The sequence below is a fragment of the Emydura macquarii genome, unplaced genomic scaffold (genome assembly GCF_026122565.2).
Source record: "Emydura macquarii macquarii isolate MOO-44397 ecotype Brisbane River unplaced genomic scaffold, CSIRO-AGI_Emac_v2 contig_431, whole genome shotgun sequence".
NCBI classification, from domain to species: Eukaryota; Metazoa; Chordata; order Testudines; family Chelidae; genus Emydura; species Emydura macquarii.
This window is the reverse complement of record NW_027130568.1, coordinates 4,794,376-4,811,562: the sequence shown is the minus strand read 5'-3', so window position 1 is coordinate 4,811,562 and position 17,187 is coordinate 4,794,376. Positions and strand designations below refer to the sequence as shown.

Sequence of the window (17,187 nt, the reverse complement as noted above, 5' to 3'; positions counted from 1 at the left end):
AACCTGCTGTATATAGAGATGAGCTGGGCCCTAATCCTACCAATCGTTTCACTGGATGTAGAGGTTCATCCCCATGTTTCCAGTTGCAAGATCAGAACCAGTTCATCCACAGACATACTTAATTAAACCAGATTCCATACATTTTAGTGGTTTGTTTTTTATTCATTTGAGTGATGCACTCAGTCTTGATAATATGGCTAACGTTCCAGACAAGTCAATGAGTCTGTTCACAGAAGTAAAGTTACTCACATCCTAAATGTTCACAATATCAATTCTTAACATAATGAGCTGTCAACCTAGAACTGCGTCCATATTGGTGGACTTCCATAAACATGCAGGGCATCAATGAAGGTAACAGGGCTCCACATAGAAGCAAGGATCTGTAGCAACAGGGACTGAATTCATACATTATGCACAGAGAAATCAAGTATTTTCAAAATATCAGAAAAAAATATGGTCTTTGTAGCACTATCCCAACAACCCATGAATAAAATCAATACAGAGGAGAAATTATGTTTTTCTTCATGTACTACTCAAAAACGTGGATAGCTGTAATCTACTAAATAACCCAAGTAAAAGAGCAGAACATGTAGAATGAAGTTACAAAGAATGATTAATTCCATTTAGAAGTAGCTACACAGATCATGCAAAACACTCATACTTGTGTGTCACTGTCCAAGAGACTGAAACAGGTTATAAACAGACACATGAGGGCAACTAGAGTCAGAATTTGATAAAAAGGAAAAATAAATAAATACACATATATACACACACACACACACACACACACACATATAGCTTCCCCAGTGTGTAGAATACATTCAGATTCTATACCTGGAGGAGTTGTACTTTCTTTATTTTAATTAGAGCTCATTTTCTCCTATCGTACTTCCTTGAAGCACCTTCCTGAACTGAATCCCAATCTACCACTGCTGCAGAGATTTTGTATAAACATATCTACCTATATTGCCTCAATTCCTGCTGATTAATTATGGCAACACCTATGACTCCTCAAATTAATGACAGTTTGACACTCCAGCTAGCCTATTGTCAGGAAATAGCTGATGGGAATCTATCTGATCAAGCTGAAATGAATTAACCACTCCTCCTCCTTCAGGTAAATGCTTCTACTTTTAGGAACAAGAGGAGAAAAACTAAATCAAAGCTTTTCTTTCTTTCTTATAAGACACCAGTCTCTATTCCCAACTTACGATAAGATGCAGCCATACTTCATGGCTCCATGTCTAGCTGGCAACCGGTCACAAGCGGAGTTCCCCAGGGGTCGGTCCTGGGTCCGGTTTTGTTCAACATCTTTATTAATGATCTGGAGGATGGGGTAGATTGCACCCTCAGCAAGTTTGCGGACGACACTAAGCTGGGGGGAGTGGTAGATACCCTGCAAGGTTGGGATAGGATACAGAGTGACCTAAACAAACTGGAGGATTGGGCCAAAAGAAATCTAATGAGGTTCAACAAAGAAAAGTGCAGAGTCCTCCACTTAGGAAGGAAGAATCCCATGCACAGCTATAGACTGGGGACCGACAAGCTGGGCAGCAGCTCTGCAGAAAAGGACCTGGGGGTAACAGTGGATAAAAAGCTGGATATGAGTCAGCAGTGTGCCCTGGTTGCCAAGAAGGCTAATAGCATATTGGGCTGCATTAGGAGGGGCATTGCCAGCAGGTCACAGGAAGTGATTATTCCTCTCTATTCGGCGTTGGTGAGGCCGCATTTAGAATATTGTGTCCAGTTTTGGGCCCCCCACTACAAAAAGGATGTGGATAAGTTGGAGAGAGTCCAGCGGAGGACAACAAAAATGATTAGGGGGCTGGAGCACAGGACTTATGAGGAGAGGCTGAGGGGACTGGGCTTGTTTAGTCTGCAAAAGAGAAGAGTGAGGGTGGATTTGATAGCGGCCTTTAACTACCTGAAAGGGGTTTCCAGGGAGGATGGGGCTAGGCTGTTCTCGGTGGTGGCAGATGACTGAACAAGGAGCAACGGTCTCAAGTTGCAGGGCGGGAGGTCTAGGTTGGACATTAGGAAAAAGTTTTTTACTAGGAGGGTGGTGAAGCACTGGAATAGGTTACCTAGGGAGGTGGTGGAATCTCCATCCTTAGAGGTTTTTAAGCTGAGGCTTGACAAAGCCCTGGTTGGGATGACATAGCTGAGGTTAGTCCTGCTTTGAGCAGGGGGTTGGACTAGATGACCTCCTGAGGTCCCTTCCAACTTTAATATTCTATGATTCTATGATTCAGTATTTAGTTCATTTTCATTTACTTATTGAAGGTGCTAAGTGGATTTGCTTGTGCCTTTATGGGTATAGCAAGCATGTTGCTTTGATTTAAAAGAAAAGTAAAAGTTCTTTCATACACCATCTGTGCAATACTCATACAAAAAAAGGGAATTTTAGGTGCAGAAGACGTAGAAACTGAAAGGGAACATTCCTCAGATTTGTAGAGAGAAAGAAAAGGAAATCCAATGTGAGGATTTCTCCCCCCTCCCCCCCCACAAAAATGACCAAAAGGATGGCAAGAAAATCCATTGCCTACCATATAACTCCCTCACAGCCTTGTTCTCCAGACCCAGATAAGAAGAAAATAATAGTTTCTTAGACAAATATATTATTTGACATTTATCTAAAAACATTTGTCTTCTTAAAGTAAGACAAAGGTTAAGTAAAGCTATAAACTTGGATAGAGAACCACACCTATATAAGGATTCAGTTGTTTTACTCAGTTGTGTTTTGTGAAACCAGCTGGTATCCATCATCTCTAGGTTAACTGAAAACACCAAAAGAGTAGAAACACTAACACTGAAAACTGACTATTCAATTCTTAGGCAGCCAATGTTAAATGAAACCTATTCCAATGATATTCATGTATTTGTATTTCATTTATATATGACTCTACACAGACTTGGGTGTATATGGATTTTTTCCCAAAGAAAAAGCTAATCAATTCAGCATAAATGCATATAATTAATGTGCATGCAGCTATTCAGATGCTTAAAATAAATAAGGGGTGAAATACAAATATATGAACCCATCTGGAAAGCAATTACAGCCCCTGCATATAAAGTAAAATTACAGAGTTAATCAGTGTCTTGCCCCTCCCTGAAATAATCACGACAGCACAAAACAATAAACTATAAATGACAGAACATTAACTCATGGTCAGCATATAAACAAAGTTAATAGGTTACTGCCCATGAACTTTACAATTCCCCAGCCACCGCTCAAAAATAAGAGAATGAATGTGGATATTCACTGCAAAATCTTGTCTATGGTTTCTCATAGACTTGCTTCTCAAACTTGCTTCTCAAACTGCTACATAATGTCAAAAAAAGGAATTGATTTGTATGTACAATTTTTAAGATTGTGATAGTTTCTGGAGTTCCATGAGATAACAAGCAAATTTTTTTTTTAAATGTGACTAATTTAGAAAGGGGCAGTAAGGGACCAAGATGTGTGGAAGACACTTTATTCTTATTCATTACATAAAACTTAATATAAATTACCCAGAACATTAGAAATGTACATAATTTTATATCATCTTGGCTTGCAATTTTTTAGAGAATTTTATCCCTAAATATTCCACTTGAGATTATGGGATTTTATTTTAAAATTTTCAGTGCATATTCAAAGCAAAAAGACATGAATATGAAATTCTTGCTAACCTGTAAAATCCTGCTTCACATTTACTATTTACTAAGGGCTCGTCTTCACTTACCTCGGAGATTCGGCGGCAGTCGACCGGAAGGTGGTCTTAATATGCTGATTTCTGAATTGACTGAGCACTTCACTGACCGCTCAGTTGATCCAGATAAGTCGATCTGATGGCAGCGAATTTGCCACCATCAGTGAAGACATAGCCTGAGTAAATCAGTTTACCTCCTTTACCTATATTGCAATCTGTATAGGTATTACACAAAGAAACTACATTAAAAACATTCAGAATTCAAAGTCAAGAACCCCAAATTTGGGAAATACCAGATTTAAGGAAGGACAGGCAGGGGGGAAAAGGGAGGAGATGTAGCATTTTGCATCACAAATACCTCCCTCAGAAACTCAAAGCAAGTGTGAGTGGCAGACCTGCTGAAAGTCTTTGGGTAAAGATAAAAGGGGGGGGAAAGAGGGGTGACATTATGGCAGGAATCTACGATAGACACCAAATCAGGAAGAGGAGGTGAATGTGGCATTTCTAGAACAAACAACAGTAACATCCAAAACACAAGTAAAAGAGGACTTAAAATTATCCAGAACGTCAGCTGGAAAGGTAATACAGCAAAACACAAAATGTCCAATACGTTTTTAGAATGTATTGGGGACAACTTTTAGTTTCAGGGAGTGGAGAAAGTAACCACAAGGACAGAGATTTTAGACTCAATTCTAACCAACAGGATGGAATTGGTTGCAAATATGAAGGCAATTTGGGTGAAAGTGATCATGACATGATAGATTTCATGATCTAAAGAAAGGAAGAAGTGAGAGCAACAGAACAACGACGATGGACTTCAAAAAAAGCAAATTAATAAATTGAGGGAACTGATAGATTTTCTTCCAATGGGTCCTCACCTAAGGGAAAAAGAATTTCAGAAGAGCAGGCAGTTCTCAAGGACACAATATTAAAGGCACAACTGCAAACTACCCCTAGACAAAGGAAAGATAGGAAGAATAATAAGAGGCCAATATGGCTCCATCAGGAGCTCTTTAATGACCTGAAAATCAAAAAAGAATCTACAGAAAGTGGAAACATGGATGAATTGCTAAGAAGGAGTACAAAAAGACAGTGCAAGTATGTAGGGACAAAATCAGAAAGGCTAAGGCACAAAATTAATTACACCTACCAAGGGACCTAAAAGGCAATAAGAAGAGGTTCTTTAAATATACTAAGAGGTTCCCACCTGGATCAGTAACTAGTTAAAAGACAGGAAACAAAGGGTAGGAATAAATGGTCAGTTTTCAGAATGGACATGGCAAATAGCAGTGTGCCCCAGGAATCTGTACTGAGACCAGTTCTGATCAACATACTAATAAATTATCTGGAAAAAGGGGTAAACAAATGAGGTGACAAAGTCTGCAGATGATTCAAAATTACTCAAGACAGCTACCTCCAAAGCAGAATGCAAAGAATTACAAAGGGATCTTACAAAACTGGGTGAGTGGGCAATGAAGTGGCAGATGAAATTCTAGGTTGATAAATGCAAAGTAATGCATATTAGAAAACATAATTCCAATTATACATATAAAATGATCAGGTCTAAATTAGCTGTTATAATTCAAGAAAGAGATCTTGGAGTCATTGTGGATGGTTCTTTGAAAACATCCACTCAATTTGCAGCAGCAGTCAAAAAAGCGAACAGTGTTAGGAAACACTACAAAAGAGATAGATAATAAGACAGTAAATATAATAATGCCACTATATAAATCAATTGTATTGGATCTGGCATTGGCCACAGCTGGAAGTCAGGATACTGGGCTAGATAGACCATTGGTCTAATCCAGTGGTTCTCAACTAGGGGTATGCAGAGGTCTTCCAAGGGATACATCAACTCATCTAGGTATTTGCCTAATTTTGCAACAGGCTACATAAAAAGCACCAGCAAAGTTAATACAAACTAAAATTTCATACAATGACTGGTTTATGCTGCTCTATATACTATACACCAGTGTTTCTCAATTGGGGTTCTGCGGAACCCTGGGGTTCCGCGGGAGCACTGTTAGGGTTCCGCGAGAAAGTGACATCGTGCTGCCGAGAGCAGCTGTTCTCCGCGCCGCCAAAAAAGGGAAGATGTCCCGGATTTTTCGGCGGAGGGTATCGAGTATGAGTGTAATTTAATTGAGAAACGCTGGTAAATAATTTGCTTATTTCAACATTTTTTTTGGCCCCATATGTAAAAATACTGTTAAGAGTTTGGGGGGTTCCGCAATTATTTATCGAGTTCAAAAGGGTTCCATGGCCAAATTTAATTGAGAAACACTGCTATACACTGAAATGGAAGTACAATATTTATATTCCAATTGATTAATTTAATAATTATATGGTAAAAATGAGAAAATAAGCAATTTTTCAGTAATAGTGTGCTATGACACTTTTGTATTTTTGTCTGATTTTATAAGCAAGTAGTTTTTAAGCGAGGTGAAACTTGGGGGGCACACAAGACAAATAAGACTCCTAAAAGGGGTACAGTAGTCAAAGGTTGAGCGCCACTAGTTAATCCAGCATGGCCATTCTTATGCTCCCAGAGAACTGGAGAATGGCAAATACAGTACCTATCTTTAAAAAAGGGAACAAACGGGACCCAGGGAATTATAAACCAGTCAGCCTAACCTTGATACAGTACCTGGAAATTACGAAACAGTCCATTTGTAAGCAGCTGGAGGTAGGACAAGAAGTAATGGGATAAATCTGCAGCAAGAGAGATTTAAATTAGATATTGGGAAAAATTTTATAAGGCTAGTTCAGGTCTGGAATACTTTCCAAGAGGGGTTCGGAAATCCCCCCATCACTGAAGGTTTTTAAGAACCAGCTGGATAAACAACAGTCAGGGATGGTCTAAGTTTACTTGATCCTGCCTTGGTACAGGGGGCTGGACTTGATGACTTCCTGAGGACCCTTCCAGCCCTACATTTCTGTGAGTCTATTAAAACTTTGTTAAACAACACCGTACCATTTAAAAATAAATAATAATAAAAAAAATCACAAAAAATAAGGAAACGCCCACGTTTCAATGCCCATATATTTCTATTTCTGTGTCATTAAATGTATATAATAAAATACCAAGTTGCACAACACTGCTGAGTCAGTGCTGTTGTTGAAGACAAAACTTCTGCTAACCTTACAATATGATCCATGCAGGAGAACAACTATGCATTTGTGGAAAGCCCTATTAACACCCATGGGACTGTGCAGATGGATTCTTACACCCATATGCAAGGGTCTGCCCACGTGATGAGACTGCAAGATCAGGGTTTTAGCAATACAAGAGTAAGGGCTACAGTTAGAACTCACGACATAGCATAAGGGTCTTAGTGATTTTAACTACGCCAGCTTTACATTGCATTAACACTTTTTTTTTTGCATACAGTAGTCCTAGGGGCCGAATCTTGAATAAACTTTAAGCACATGAATAGTCCCAAGGCTATACTCACATGCTTAAAGTTAAGCATGTGCATAAGACTTAGCAAGACCAGAGCCTACGGCTGTAAGACAACTGAGGGTTGTAAACTTTTAAATGTGGTGAAGTGGTTTGTCATAGGTGGGAGTTACAGCTTTATCCCCTTTGTATTTTTTATTTATATATAACCAGTAAAAACCATACGGATTTAAGCACTCCTGATAACTTTTTAAATATACAACTATAAAATAAAGAATACTCCTGCAGTCACCCCTGAGCCACCAACGTTCCAAAAATAAGAAAAGTATTTGAAGGCCTTTCCTAGATTCTCACAATTACAACTGATCACACTCAAAAGACTTAAGCTCTCCCACAAAATCCAGGAAGAAGCCTTCTAACGTGCCCTAAAGATCAACAGATTCAGGCTATTTTGGACGAAGGGGGAAACTGAGTAGGTGAGTTGCAAAGCCAACAGGCCCTAATGACACATGCCCTGCCAGGAGCTTTTACATCTATGGGATACCAGCTCGGCTACTCCCACTGACCACAGCTAAGTCAGTATGGCATGCGGAGAGAGGTATTCTTGGATAGGCAAAGCCCATGTCATTATTGGAGTACAACTTTAAAAAAAAAACCTCATTCCCCAGTATGCCTCTTGACAACTATTAATATTCTTTCTGTACCTCAAATCCACTTGACCTAATGTCACTTTTTCCTTGTATGTCCATCTTGGCTTCCATTCATTCTCTCTCTCCTAATTTGACAGATTACTTTTAACAATTGTAAAGTATGTAAAAGGCAGATTTCTAATATGGAATGAGACTATAATAAATCTTGATAGGGCAGAAAAAAACAACCACGCTGGGCCAAGGAAAGATATGGTTAATGTCTGTCTGGGAGATACAGCCCTACTCTAGATCACTTGCCAACAATATCAAGCCTGGAGGGAAGGCTCTCTAGTTAGTGGGAATAAAAAAGAAAGCAGGCTTCAGAGCTGGACTGCCCTGATAGAAGGATCTTCTCTGAGTAGCCGAGCTTAGGAGAGGTTTGGGGTGGCCTATTCACTTGTTTGTTAAACCCCAGAAAGAGGGTGGGTTTTGATCCTACTCAAGGACTATGGTTTAGAGCATTGAAAGTCACCTACTCACACACTCCTACAAACTTCTATTTTGCACATATCATTAAATGTCAACATCACTCAAAGTAATTAAGAATAAATCAATTAGAGAAAAACTGAAAAAGTAAAAATTGCAAAACCAAGTCTGTTTTGAATATCTCTAGCAGCAGCTTTGTATGCAAACAGCAAACTATGTATAATTTTAAAGAATCAGATCATCTTCAGGTAGTGGTAACAACGGTAATAACTTTGGTGGCATCCTAAGCCATACAATCAATCAGTTTATCTAGAGACTTGTTCACTGCCACTGCCACTCTTCTTCCTCCCCCCCAAAATTATCATAATACGTAAGCATCTACTCTCTATCCAGGCCCTCTTACTGATGAGCATTTTGCACCATGTGACAAACAATGGAAATATAGCTTTTTACTGTGTATTGTGTTAGGGGGCAGGAAGAAGTGTTGCGTATATAAATGGCTTTTATAGCAATATTAGTATTAGTTTCCAGTGACACTGTCATTTTCCAATGTTTGTTTTTGTAACGAGAACATTTAGAAAACATTATTCACACCTGCACAGTCAAAGGCAAAGTAGATTTCATCCAAAATTACTTTTTAGCACGTCACAGTAAACAATCATCATTGTAACAACATAAACCCTGTTATAAACCTGGAATTTTCTAAATCTGTCTGACCACAATATTTAATAGATTACAAAAACAAAGAAAGTTAAATCAAAATACAGGAAGCCTTATATATTGTATACACGTTATTAGGGAAGCAATATTTGGAGAGGAGTGTTGTAGCCAACAAATTTTTTTTGGTGCACCCAAACAGGGTGATACCTGGGCATTTCAGGATTGTTTTAACATTCCTGCAGACAAGTTAGATACTGTATCTGTTAAATGGATCAAAAATCCTTACAAAACAAATAATTAGCCGCTGACTGACACGGCTATGCCAACCAAACATTGTAGTATAGACCTGGCCTTAGATAAGATGTGGCTTACATCCTTGCTCTGATGAATCAGTTGGCTTGGGTAAAGGGTCAGAAAATGATGGTGAATGGTTAAGAACCGACAGGAATTTGTAGAGGTACTGAGCACCAGGATTCCTGCTGAAGTCACTGGGAAGTGCAGGTGCTCAACAGCTTTGTACTGGGGATGAAAACATGCCTTTTTAGGTGCTAAATCTTGAATTTAGGAACTTAACTGCAAGCAGCCAGGTTTGCCAATGTTAGCCTAAGTTTGGTTTTGTTGACTCCTCCCCCCCCCCCAACTAGTGTAAGGTTTTGTCTACACTACCACTTATGCCAGCAAAACTTTTGTCACTCAGGGGTGTGAAAAAACACACCCGTGTGACATAAATTATGCCAGCATAAGTGTTTGCTTAAGCTCTCGCCCATCGACATAACACGGTTAAACAAGCGCTTATGCTGGCAAAATGTATGTCATTCAGGGGGTGTTTTTTCACACCCCTGAGCAACAAAAGTTTTGTGGGCATAAGTGCTAGTGTAGAAAAGGTTTAATTCTATTACTTAATAACAAAAGACAACATGACTGGCAGGAAAAATGCTCTAATACACGATGGCTAGCAATGAGCGCTGCCTTTCCCAGAAGTTTCCAGATCTTCCTCCTCCTTCTCCTGGTGAGAGCAGGGGAATTCTCCTCATTCCCAAAGACAAAACTAGCTGCTGCACAGCACTCAGACTGTTCAGCAGCAGTCACTGGGTCCCTTGTCACACCAGAGACAGTACGAGAGAACTGCTTGCAATCACCCTCTTTTGAGCATAAATAATGGTATGTTGGAGCATTAAATGCACAAAAACAAACAATATTGCTATCTCATGTCTACATCAGCAGCCATGATGACAGGCAAATAGCAGATCAGTAGCAACTACCAGTGGAGGAATATTTTAAATAACGTTGATTGAATCAAGTTAGTTAAAAGCAAATCTCCCCTTCCTATTCTCCTTTATAGTCCGATGACTGCAAACTCTTTAACCTCACCCCAAATGCCTGAATAGCAATATACGATATAGTCAAACAAATTCACCAGTAATGCTGACACAGCCCTAAATCAATTCAGAAAAGCCAAAGTCCCAGGTTTAGATTGCTTGGAGTTGTATACACTTGTAATCTTTCAGAATGGTATATAGCCCACAGCCTTTCAAACATTTAGTTGCTCTAGAGATTTCCACCTCTCCGTGAAACAAGGTATTTCCATCCAAGTGCAATGAATAATTCCATAACAACAGAATTCTTTAAAGTACAGCTCCTGGAATTTTGCAGCAATCACTGGATTGTAGGCAATTTTGTAAAAATTCTGCAGAACATTTGCTATAGAAAAAGAAGGATTTCATGTGACCAGAATAAAGTAACATTCTGGATTATATACTGTACTGAGTCTCCTAGAGACACAACAGTGTGCAGCCGAGGGGGAGGTGATGGTGCAAAGGAGGCTTTAAGTGGCAATGGGCATATATTAGTGAAACCAGGGGCTGTTCTAATTCATAGTAGTCTCTTGATAGCTAATCCCACAGCCCAGAATCACTGTGTGCTATGGCCCCTACTACAAGGCTTGCAAGAATACCAAAATATGTTGTGTCTGCACAGAAAATAATTCTCCCAGGTGCCTTGTAGCAGCCCCTGGTTTCACTAATTCACTATTAATTTCACTGTTTCACTACACTAACAAATAGGCACCTGATCAAGAGACAATCTGTCTCTTTTTTATTTTCCAGAATTTAAGACTAGCTCTCAGAATTAAACTACTAAAACAGACTGTACATAATGTGCTGTTTCGTGATACATCATGTTGCATCTTTAGTATTACTACACAGACTGGGGAAGCACAAGCCATTTTTGCAGCACTGGTGAGTCCACACCTAAGATAGCATGTATCTATACTCCCCAAAACCAGAAAAATATTGACAGATGAGACGGTATAGCAAGACAAGCAACTGAAAGAGGGAAGAAAAAGACTGAAGGGACTGATTTATTAATAAAGTAAATATTACAAGAACAGAAGCAGATATGGAAAACAAGTTGGTAGGAATAAAATTTTAGGAGGTACTTGAAAAAGCGAGCAAAAAGATAACAGAGTATTGGAATAAAATTAAGCACAGGAATACATCATTTAAATATCATGAAGATTGTTCGAGCAGTAAGATCTATTAAACTGTGACACAATCACAAACAAAACAGTGGAATTAATCTAGTCACTTACAAATGGACAAAGCACTTGACTCTAGTGACTAGAGACTATAAAACACAATCCTATACTGCCAAGGGTATTCGCAAGGTGATTTAATAGAATTTAAAGATGGAAATGATCCAAGTTCTATGAACATTTCAACATTAAGGAATTGTACTAGTAGTTCTTTAATTTGTTAATACTATAAACCACTTCATAAGGATAAAATCCTGTATGTGTCCTTCTTAATGCTCCAATACATGATTCTCAAAAGGGTTAATTCCACCAACCATCAGCAATAGCCCTGTGGTCCACAGTTTAAGAACCAATAATTTGAAGTTAGTTCTGACATACTCCAATTTTGCAGAAAGTAAAATCTTGAAAATACACTGCACGCTGTATGTGTTCTATACATTTTCAAGATTATGGCCCTGACCTCATGCTTGGATATGTGCAGGTGGATCCTTATAGGTACATGGAACCCCACTGATTTCAATCAGGCTCTGTAAAGTTATAAGTGTTTGACTGTGTGGATCCAATGGCAGAAACAGGGCAGCGTAAGATACTGAAACATACAGAGACAGCATCAACTTAAAAACAAACAACAAAAAACCACTTCAGTCTGCAAATTTTGCCTACTATTGTTACAAGTTAAGACATAACATTAGAGAAATATTTTGCTACTTTCCTCCCTTTGTTTACTTTCTACATTTGACAACACTTTGTGTACAGTCAGTTTTCACATTTTGTGGGTCTTTCACACACAGCAACAGGGAAAAAAGACTTTTAAAAAGTGAGATTGTAAAACCACAAAATGTCAGGGAAACTGAAATAGGTGAGATTTTATTTTGTTAACTGAGTAAGTTAGGTTGTGTGTGACATTTTAAGCTTCCTTTAAGAAATCCTAAACTATGGGGGAAATGTCATACTGATTTTTGATGTTTTTAATCAAAATTAAGATATTAACAATTCTAATGTATTCTTAAAAAATTCCTATCACCTTTCCAATTTACCTAGGTCAGTGTTTCTGTTCAAATATTCCAATTACAGCAAGAGAGAATATGAAACTAGTGATAAGCAGAATGGCCCCTATCCTATATCATAGTCTTTACCTGCAGTTAAATTGGAGGCCTATGTTTCGAGTGGCATAAAGCTGCCTTATTTAAACATGGTTAGTGAATATTTCAATATAAGCACTAGACCTAACTTGCCCTACTCATAGTTTCACTATGCTCTCTAAAAAACAATCATGTAATTTGTCACCTGAAATTACTTACATGACATATGTTCAAGTTTCCTTTTAGGGATCTTTATTGCCTGATGCTATTGTTGAGCTTTGTTACTGAAATTGCAGCCCTTGGTGAGGAACAACTCAAATACGACCACTGAAACTTAAAGGAGCAGTGACAGTTGAGACCAAATCATCTAGCTATGATAATTTTTAACGTGAGTTCAATCTCTTTTATGCCACTGTCTCATTGCACAAGCACAACTGTAGCATGCAAATTAGTTATAGAGGAAGGATGACTGGTTGAGTGACCTGAGCTGTTGGTCTGGCACTGTCTATAATCATAACAATTAGAAATAATAACTTAGTATATCTGCAGGTTAATTTCTTTAAATATAGCCTTTAAACAAAATGTAAATGAGTTAACTACATGGAAATTTGAAGAGGGCATATTCTGCTGAGATAATTCAGGACAAAAAAAGGTTCGACTCTAAGGGCTGATCTACACTGGGAATTCATATCAGTATAGCTATGGCTCTCAGGGATGTGAAAAATCCACACTCCCTGAGGAAAATAGCTATGCTGTCTTAACTCCCAGTAGATAATGCTAGGCTGACAGAAGAATTCTTCCATTAACCTAGCTACTGTCTTTTGGGGGAGGTGGATTAACTACAGAGAAAAGAGAACCCCTTTCGTCACTATAGTGAAAGTCTACACTGAAGCGCTACAGCAGCGTTGCTATAACATTTTAACATACCTTAAGTGCTAAACTTTTTCAAGGGCTCACTTAATTTGAACTCAACAAACAAATCTTAGGCCATGTTTGCATTACCACTTATGCAGACAAAATTTAATTTGTGGAAAACACACCCCCCTGAGAAACATAAATTTCTTCAGCATAAGTGGCAGTGTGCACAGCGCTATGTTGACAGGAGTTTGTCCTGCCGACATAGCTACCGCCGCTCATTGAGGTGGTTTTTATTATGTTGATGGGAGAGCTCTGTCACTAGCTGTAAGCTTCCTAGTGTAGACACAGCCTTAGTTTAATTCTTAGAAAAGCCATTGTATGGGGAGGTTATGCTGTATACTTCATACCTAAAAGAGGCTGAATCCGTGCTACGAGGGAAAACTCAACTCAACTTTGATTACAGAGCTGTGATCACATACCTTCCGCAATTTTATTATGAAATATCTAAGAGGAAATAAGGAACCTCATTAGTGAATTGCTTAAGAGAAACTAAACATTTTATAAAAGCATTATGAAAGCTAAAGCAGATACCTTTTGCTTCCGCTCATAATTTGCTTTCAGATTATCAAATATAAATGCATATTTTCTTGTGTAATTGATTTTCTAGAAAAAGATCTATTACAACAATTAATGACTACTTGTACTTATTCTCCAACAATCTTCCAGAAAAATTTAAGACTCCTAGTTAAGCAAAATAAATTATTTCATTACTACTATGAAGCGTCCACATGTTCTATACAATCTATTCTAAGGACATGTTTATTAATATGAACAGCAGTAATATCACTCTTCAGTTCTCCAGCAGAGGTGTACACATAGTACTGTACAATTACTTCTGTAGGCTATAACTCCCTAAGAAGGAAGGAGGCCTGGAAGTGGGCATTTTTTTACTGGGGGGATATGTACATGATCTCGGACAACACTGGTAGAAATATATTTGATAGCTAGAAAAGTGAGGTTGAGGCAGGTTAGTGCAAAGACCTAGAGGGGTTACTGGAAGTCTGGTTGTGACAATCTGCCAGATGGAAGTGTTTATACATCTGCCTCCCCTCACCCACCCAGAGTGAGACCTCTTCTACAGCAGTCCAAAAATCATGGAAGCTCAATTTAATTTTGAAACCAAAAATAATGGAATCACAGCAGCTCAACTAGGAGCCTCCCAGCTCAAAGTTCCAACAACTTTGGCAGCTTTGGTGATTTTTGGCAACTTTGGTTTGGTTTTGTTTTTTAAGTAACCGACTAACCATGGGCCAAGACTAGGTTGTAGTTCGTCTGTTTCTGGTGGAGGAGAACACATTGGGGGCAGTGAGTGAGAGATGGGCAGTTTGGGGTGAGAAAGCTGGGGTGCATGGGTGGGTGGAGTGGTTTAGAAATTTCTCCTCTCTGTCTCTGACACAGCAGCATATCATTTCCGCCTCCTACTTACCCCTGGGTGAGAGAAAAGCTACCAAATCACATCCATGCAATAATGAAAGTGTGCCACTTAGATTTGAACCTTCTCCTGAGCCTCTGAGGCACAGGCCAAAGAGGGGGACCACAGCACTACCACGGGGCGCCCGGCCTGCAGGGAACTTGGTGAGAAGGAGACTCTGCCAGCTCCCTCTTATTCCTAAGAACGGGGGAGGCAGCTACAAAAGGAAAAAAACCCTGCTGCTGCTGCTGCCACCAGCTTTTGGAGAGGGAGGTGGGCAGGGAGAGACCCCTGCTGCATCGGGTTTTTTGGGGTTTTGTTTTTTTTTTTTTTTTGGAGGGGGGGTTGTCAAATTCAGACCTCGCCCCCCTCATGGCCCGGAATTTTGGGGGCTCACGGACAGACCCAGCCCCCCTCCTGGCCAGGGATGTTTTTTTTTGGGGGGGGGGGGTTCTCTGTGGCCCTGTCCCGGGCGCTGCTCGCCGCCCTGCAGGCCGCGCCGCGGCCCCGGTCTCTCCGCAAGGCCTGGCGCCGCCGCTGCGGCGGGGAGCGGCGCGAACAAAGGCAGAGCCCGGGTGGGGGCCGCAGCCCGCAGCGGCCGGGGCGGAGACGGCGGTGCCCCGCTGCCGGGGGGAGCTCACCCGGCCAAGGCCGCCGCGTCCCGCAGCTCCAGGCCGCTGCCGGCACCGCGGCCCCCCCTTAGCTTGGCGGGCGGCAACAGGGCCCGGCCACCCCCCTCCACGGCGGCCAGCGCTCCCCAGCCGGGCCGCGCGGCGGGACTCACCGAGAAGGAGCCGCCGTGGCTGCGGGCCCGGCTCCGGCTCCGCCAGGCTCCCCTCGCCGCCGCCGCGGCCGCCTCCCGACTCCTGAGGCCGCCGCTTCCGCCGCCGCCTCCTCCTCCCTCCCGGGCCTCGGAGGGGCGCAAGGGGAGAGCCAGCCCGCAGCACCCCGCCTCCAGCCACAGGGACGGGACGGGACGGGACCGGCCGGCTCGGCCACACGCACGGCTCGGCCGCCGCCCTCCCCCCACTCAGCCCCTCATCACAGCCCTGCCCTCCGCCCGCCTGCCCGGGGCCAGCCCTCCCCGCCCGTCAAACCCCTTCCCTGGGCAGCCTGGGTCACTCACTCCGCTCCGCTCCACTTCTTCCATGCCCCTGCCCGGCTGCTCGCTCAGTCTCTGCCCTCTGGTTTCCTTCCTCCCTCCCTCTTCAGCTCCAGCAGCGGGAGAAACAGCAGCAGTGTAGCCAAATAGCCCCTCACCGAGCTTGGTGCCAGAGCAGCAGCAGAAGGGAGCCGCAGGGCTGGCCGGGGATGCACATGGCTGCGTTGGGACTGGGAGGATATTTACAGAAAGGACTGAAACTGAACAGCAAAAGAACAGCTTTGGTTCTCCCTTCCACTGGGACACTCCTCTTCGCTTGTATTTGTTTATTAAGGCAAGAAATCGAGTCCTTTCTGTTATCCAGTAATCTCCTTTCCTCCTAAATGGTCCACTTTTTGAATCCTCCCTTCTGTATAAGTTTATAAATAAGGCGTATACAAGTGCAGTGTACACGTTTATGATGCTGTCACAACCATAAAATGTGAATAGCGTCACCGTTTACCTTCAGAGGAATGCCTGGCTTGCACCTCCATCCTGCAAGGTGCTGCATACCTCCTGCAAGATGCTCAGTTCTCTTAACTCCTGAAATGAAGAAAGCTGAAACCTCCGTCCTGTTAAGTCTGCTTTGTTTATGTCAGATCCTAGAAGGTGCTGCTGAGCACTTCCTGTGAGGTCAGTAATTTTTGTGGGAATTGAGTGTGCTCAATACTGTGCACGATATCGTGTCCCTTAGGATTTGTATCTTCTTTTCTCCATTTCATCTTCTCTCTTATAGCCTGACATACCTCCTCGGCCCTGAAACGGACATTTTTTAAAAGGCCATTTTTATCTTTAATTTCTGTTTCAAAGAATGCCTGCAGGAGTGTGTTGCTGAATTGCAATCACAATAGCTGTTGAGCTTTTTTAATGTAAATTCAATGTTAATTAAGACAATAAATATTTTTTTAAATCTCTGATTTAGCCTTTCAAGCAAAAAGTCACCAGAAAGAATAAAATTTATTGAAATCTGTGGGCAGCAAGCAGTTTAAAACTTTTAAAAATACTTACTGAGTGATGAAACCTTTGACCTTTTGAGCAATATTAGTGCCATGAAATATGGCTTTACTTCACTTCCTGGTTTGATTTATAGAGTAAATAACTGACACAAACCAAAACCCCAATCTTGTAAATACTTACACACTCATGTAATTTTACTCTCATGAGTAATCTCATAGGAGTCAATGAGACAATTCAGATGAAGGAAGTTGTGTCACTGCTTAACTGTTTGCGAGATC

The 17,187-nt window shown here is 41.0% G+C and overlaps 1 protein-coding gene across 3 annotated transcripts in view; it reads right to left on the bottom strand.

Annotated features, from left to right (window-relative positions):
* Positions 1-16,570, bottom strand: part of SOCS6 (suppressor of cytokine signaling 6) — a 29,970-nt gene extending 13,400 nt beyond the window's left edge. Inside the window, exon 1 of one of the 3 annotated variants that reach the window (XM_067537492.1) lies at positions 15,938-16,570. The gene's annotated coding sequence lies outside the window, so the exon portion shown is untranslated. Of the gene's footprint in view, positions 1-15,595; positions 15,784-15,937 lie in introns of those variants that run through there. The other 2 variants (XM_067537494.1, XM_067537493.1) reach the window with 2 other exon arrangements.
* Between the last annotated feature and the right edge of the window lie 617 nt (positions 16,571-17,187).